The 6,000-nt window shown below is 41.6% G+C and overlaps 1 protein-coding gene across 3 annotated transcripts in view; it reads right to left on the minus strand.

Moving 5' to 3' along the window:
• The window catches only part of SPTA1 (spectrin alpha, erythrocytic 1), a 70,664-nt gene extending 69,589 nt beyond the window's left edge, over positions 1 to 1,075 (minus strand). The window contains exon 1 of one of the 3 annotated variants that reach the window (XM_019433327.2): positions 768 to 1,074. The gene's annotated coding sequence lies outside the window, so the exon portion shown is untranslated. Of the gene's footprint in view, positions 1 to 767 lie in introns of all 3 variants that reach the window. The other 2 variants (XM_019433326.2, XM_053908892.1) reach the window with 2 other exon arrangements.
• Between the last annotated feature and the right edge of the window lie 4,925 nt (positions 1,076 to 6,000).

The following is a 6,000-nucleotide window of genomic DNA, read 5'->3' on the forward strand; positions in this document are numbered from 1 at the left end:
GTGGGCCAACATCTATTACATTCTATAAGTTAGTTAAGATACATATAAACACAAATATATATATAAATTAATTAAGATATGTAATATATACATTCTGTAGATAAATTAAGTCAAAATTAATCTTCTCTACTTTTTTATTTGCTTTATATTTACAAACACTACAAACAAAAAGTTCAGCACATCTTGTATCCAATTATCATACATTTCAACTTATTAGCATCTCAGTAATTGGCTTCCGCAACATAAAACATTATACTGTTAAACACCATAAGTGGGACCAACCTGTTTAGGGCAATAACTTGAAAAATCTCCATAGGATTACCTTCATTCACCTGGATGTGGGCACAGTTTCCCCTAGCTTACCTCCGCCAGGACACTGACTATCAAGTTCGCATTTTAATCTTCCTCTGAAATATAATTGCTACTCTGTATATTGCTTTTACTACTTGGGCTACAGAATCAACTCATCGTCTACAGACCCAGATCTTTCTTGTGTACTATTTTGCTGCAAGTTCTCTGCTTGTTCCATATACGGACCCGTGTAAATGGGTCATCGCTAGATTTTCATGCTATAAAGCCCCAAGCTTAAGGTCGTGGTTTAAAAGGGGATACTCACAAGAAGAGAGTCAAAATCAATCTTCTCTACTTCTCAAAAGCCAAGAAACAACGCTTACGGATTCTGTCCAAGACGGTACAGAAAGGTCAAACGAGACTGCTTTCCTCATTATATCAATGACAAACTGTACCATAAAGAATTCCATACTCACGGTTTCCTTTGGAAAGCGTTTCACTTTTCATAAAGGTCAAGAACCTGGCAAGACAAAATGTTTCCAGAAGAGGGAGGAATAGAGAGAAAGAGAGGGAGAATTCACACGGAATTGTTTAGGCTTCCTCCCATAAAGATGAAAGAAATGGTACACATGTGGAAGAGTCAAAAAGAAAAAAAAAAGAAAGAAAAGAAAAGCCCTGGGCCCAGACTCCCGCCAGCTAGAGTCTCTGTTATCTTCAGAAGGCAGGAGACACGTTCAGCAGAGGCAGCTGTTAACTTGTGCAGTTGCTGGGTGACTCAGCGGTTCAGAGACTGTATGTAGCTCTAAAAGTTTCTCAGGAGGACTTCATAGGAAATAAAAGGAGGGTTTTTTCTTTAAATGAAAAATTAGAAAGCAAAAACCATTACAGATAGACGTAAGATAAAGAAGCCGTGTTATAATTCTGTGTTGTTTCTTTGACTCGTCTTTGACTCGTCTTAGATGCTATGTCTGCGAATGGCAAATCATGAAGGAATTCTGGGTCATCCGCTCTCTGGACTCTGCAGAATTACAAGAACTGCAGAATTACAAGACTCTGCAGAATTACAAGGCACACATAGGTTCTTGTTCCAACCCATCTCTAGGAAATACAACTCAACCACTTCATGAAAACACAGAAGCTGATTTTTAACAGCCCTGAAATCAGTAAGATATGCTAATTCTTGCCGTAGAGCCTTTGTGAAAATAGGAAGAAAATTGTATTCCTGGTCTTCCAGACTGGGTTTTTAAAAATCTCATTCAGCCGTTCCCTTAACCATTTAAAGGGAAGGGATGGAGGAAGGAAGACATGTGTGTGTTTATTCGTATTTCATGAAGCAAAAATGAGCATACCTCATTTGACAAACGAATAAAATATCTGAGAATGGGACAGAGTTCTAAAATGTGGGATAAAAGTCATCGTGTTTTATGAATTGTTTTTAATGGAGTGTAAAGGAAGCAGAAACAGTTCTCCAAAGGCATAGTTCTTTTTGGCCACGTTACAAAAATGAAACAAACAAAGAGAAATACCGGGATGGTTTCAGATCCTCCTACAAAGCAGGGGACTGCCCAAGCCAAGTATGTGACCCACACTTCATTCCAGGTTGGATCCACCTTGAATAACCAAGCGTTCATAGTCTATTAAGGTAGAACAAGGTTCTGTACCTCTGATTTCCCTCTTCCCTCTTCTTCACCCAAAACAACTGAGAGAGCTTCAAATTCTCTTCTTGAACGTCTAGTCTTACTTTACTTTTCCATACAGTTTCATTCTATTCAAATCAAACAGGGTACTCAACGCAGCAACACAAATCTTAGTGGATGTGTTATATCACATGCACCAAGGAACCTGTGACTGGAGTTGAGGTGGGCAGGACATTTAAAAACTTTTATCTAAGATGTAAGGACCACCATCAATTATCCTATCTTCAGGTACATATAATTTATATGTTGGCATGATCAATTCACATTGATTTCCAATCTTTAGAGGATTCTGGGAAGCAGGGATTATCATCCCCATTTTTATATGAGAACAGAGGTGGTGTCTGAGAGGGATCCCATCCCGTGGCTTTCAGTTTGGGTGCATGTAAACAAAGAGTCAAGTCCCCATGAGGAACACCGTTATGTCACCCTGCCCTCCATCTGTTGTAGCCAAGCACCTCTTAATCCATCAACATTGCTGGTTGTCCCATTCCAGAATCTTCCCGGCGACAACCATGTGATAACCTTGGGACCAAGGAAACAACAGGGCCCCATCAGCACGACTGGTCACCATGAAATAATGAAATAAAAGTGGGTGAGAACAATAGCCTTGAGAGCAGGTAGAGATGTGCAAACGCACAAGAGTCAGGAAAGAGGTTTCATGCATCAAAACCCAGCGTCGCGTGACTTTTCCACCATGGCGGCCAGAAGGGCTCCTGGTGCAAGCTTCTCTGTCAGCAGTCTGGCTGCCCGTGTGGCAGCTACCAGCTAAGTCCCTCCCCAGCCCATCTTCTCAGGCCCTCCAGGTTGACGGAGCCACTGCTGTCCCAGAGCGCCACCCTTGTTGGGTGCCCTTGGGATGGATGGAGAGTCATGACAAGAAAATCTCAGATCCTGGTGGCTTCACCCTTGGAGCCCTGAGCCCTCTTGCCACTTTCATAGTTTTCCAAGAATGCTCATCGGCTCTGATGGTAGACAGACTCTGATTCCAGACACTCAGGTAAAGAACGCGAATAGGGTGGAGGTTTAGAATCGTGTACTGTCTTTAAAATTGCGTGTTGCTCTGTATGTGAGCGAGGGCTGAGCGGCTGCAGACGAAGGTGGAGGGCGTCCCCGACAGCTTCATCAGAGACCAGTCTCGAGTTCAGTGGTACAAGGGCAGGGTGATTGGCAGGGCCCTTGCATGGGTCGTGGGTATCGGCTCTGGGCAGATCTGTACTCCACACGGTGGTTAATCAGCCCTGCCCAGCTTCCCCGGGGCCCCTTTTGGCTATCGGATCTTTTCCTGGGCCCTGAACTCCCAGAGGTGCTCCACACCCCAAAGTCTGAAGCAGCCCCAAGCCGCAGCACGAACACCCCTATCGTGTTGACTGTGGATTTTCTGGAGTCCCACTTTCTCAGCTCATCTGCCAACAAGGAAAACTATGTTACTTTTAGTGTCAGACTAATCTTTTCTTCCATGGGATAAAGGTCATTATTAGTTTATTTTTTAAACATTTTTATTATTATTTTTTTGTTTCTCCAGAATTAGTTCTCATTTTAAAATGTCTCTACTTTTATTTTTTTTTTGTCTCTTCTAGGGGTTAGAATATGAGATAGTATAATTCAAAAACATAAAACGATCTCTTTGCAGTTAACTGTCCCCACGCTGATTGTTATCACTGCCTATCCTCTAAAGTTATTTGGGATATATATTATTCAAGTCTGCAATCCTACAATAAAAGAAATATGATTCTTTTCCCCCTACTACAGTCTTCTCTCGCTCTCCCTTACGTATTTTATTATTATTATGTTTTACTTGGTATCCCTGCATGGAATAAGGAAAAACAAAACCCATGACATGCGCTTTCTGCAACGAACCATGTGACTGAGGCAGGAAGGAAACTTTGGGGATAATGGCAAGACCCCTGGATCTCAAACCGAAACATCTAACTTGAAAGCTTGATCCTTCCACTTAATAACCTGATGAGCATAGGAAATTCGCTTAAATTGTGTTAAGTATATAATGGGGACAGTCATGACTAATCTACCTATTTCAGGGTGTTGTTATATGACTCACTTTATGTTTTAGTTACAGCTCATACATTTTATTCTGAATCATTAATTCTGAAAATCAGAATATAAAGGGCAGGGATGGGCTGTGGGATAATCCCCCATAAAGCTAAGGGCTTATCTTTTCAAGGATGATTTGCGATGCATCATTTAAAAGTCTTACATAAAACTGGTTGATGTTCCCAGCCACTAATAATTTTCTTTGAGTACAGCAGCACTAAAGGAAACTGTATAAACCTAAGTCCTCATAAACCTTGTAAAGATAGCAGGATCAGTGCCATGGCCCCACTCGGGGCAAAGAAGAGCTCAACTAAAAAATATTATTTCTCATTAAAATAAAGGGAAGTAGGAGCCAAGTGCCAACACTGAACATATTATTTCCTTCACAGCCCTGATTAAACCATGAAGTTTAGTTCTTATATTTAACGGACTAGAGCCCCCATGATATCAGTGAAAGTTCTATTTAGCATCTAAATATATGCCAGTCATAGAAATTTTAGTGGACTGTCTGTGACATGGCTCCATTTCATTCTTTAAAAAGTGCTGTATGTGTATATATCACATACCTTGCCTTCACCCATTGCTTGCCCTCCCCTGCCATACCCTGGAGAGTGTGGGAACCGTCTGAGTTTTTTCTATACGTTAACTTTTTTATAACGTCTAATTTGTCAAGAAGCATAGACTATCTCTCTTCTAAAACTTTACACTTTCAGGGATGCCTGGGTGGCCCAGTCGGTTAAGCATCTGACCGGCTCAGGTCACGATCTCACAGTTCATGGGTTCGAGCCCCGCGTCGGGCTCTGTGCTGACAGCTCAGAGCTTGGAATCTGCTTCGGATTCGGTGTCTCCCTCTGTCTCTCTGCCCCCTCCCCTCAAAAATGAATAAACATTTAAAGAAATAAAAAAAAAACCTTTACACTTTCAGCAAACTATTATTGAGCCTTTTCATGGACACCGAGTTCTAACAGGCAGAGGGAACATAGAGGTGACCGAAGCAAGATGCCTGCTCTCGAGGAGTTTACAAACCAGAGGCTGCACTTTCACACTGCATGTGTAAGATTATGCTAATGGTCCTGCACTGAGAGCTGTCTGCGTGCAAAATACATGTGCTACAGCAAAGTGATGTCAGTAACACTGGATTTTCTACAAAAAGACGTAAGCATAGTTCGTAATTGCAAATATAAGCCGCTTGAACGGGGACGTTTGTAAATCGGTCACTGAAAGGGAAGTTTTCATGTCTACGCCAAAGTTTCCATTATGGCCTCTCTTCCCCGTTTCTGAAACAAATTAAAAGATAATGTGGCACTCTGATCAGTTGGTGTCGAAGGGTTCAGAGGAATTTCAGTGAAAAGAATGTCAGAGCTACTTTTGAGGTGACTTTGGAGAAAACTTAGTACCGCTTTATGGTCTTTCGAAAATCTGGTCCAGAGATGAGCCTCCTCATTGCCAATGTCATGTGAACGGAGACGAGAGTAAGCCACCTGGGGCATTCAGAGAAAGGTGATGATAGCCAGAGACTCCAAAAGAAAAGGAAGCGGTCTCTGATTTCTTGAACTGCCATGTGTTCCCACCAAGAGGACAACACCCTGGTAAGACATGCGATAAATATCTACCTTCGAGGTGCAAGAAACAATCCTTGTTTAAAAGACAATAGACACTTGATAAATTTTTTCTAAAAGAATGAATGAATGAATGAATGAATGAATGAATAAGTAAAGATAACTTTATCTAAGTGTCAAAAGTTCAATCGGAACCAATGTTTAAAACACATTTACCCCAAATACATTCGGGGTGTGTCAGCTCTTGGTTTTACTTGGAATAAGAGAGGACACTGCCTAGAAAGCAGCTTCCATTCCTCCCAGAGAAAGTTCTATGCCACCATTATTGGGGATGAAATAGAGCAAGGTACACCCTAAAAGCAGTCCCTTGTCTGTCCTTGGTTTGCGTCAAGAACTTTTCCTAA

This window comes from Panthera pardus, unplaced genomic scaffold (assembly GCF_024362965.1).
Source record: "Panthera pardus isolate Hobbes unplaced genomic scaffold, ASM2436296v1 HiC_scaffold_21, whole genome shotgun sequence".
NCBI lineage: Eukaryota > Metazoa > Chordata > Mammalia > Carnivora > Felidae > Panthera > Panthera pardus.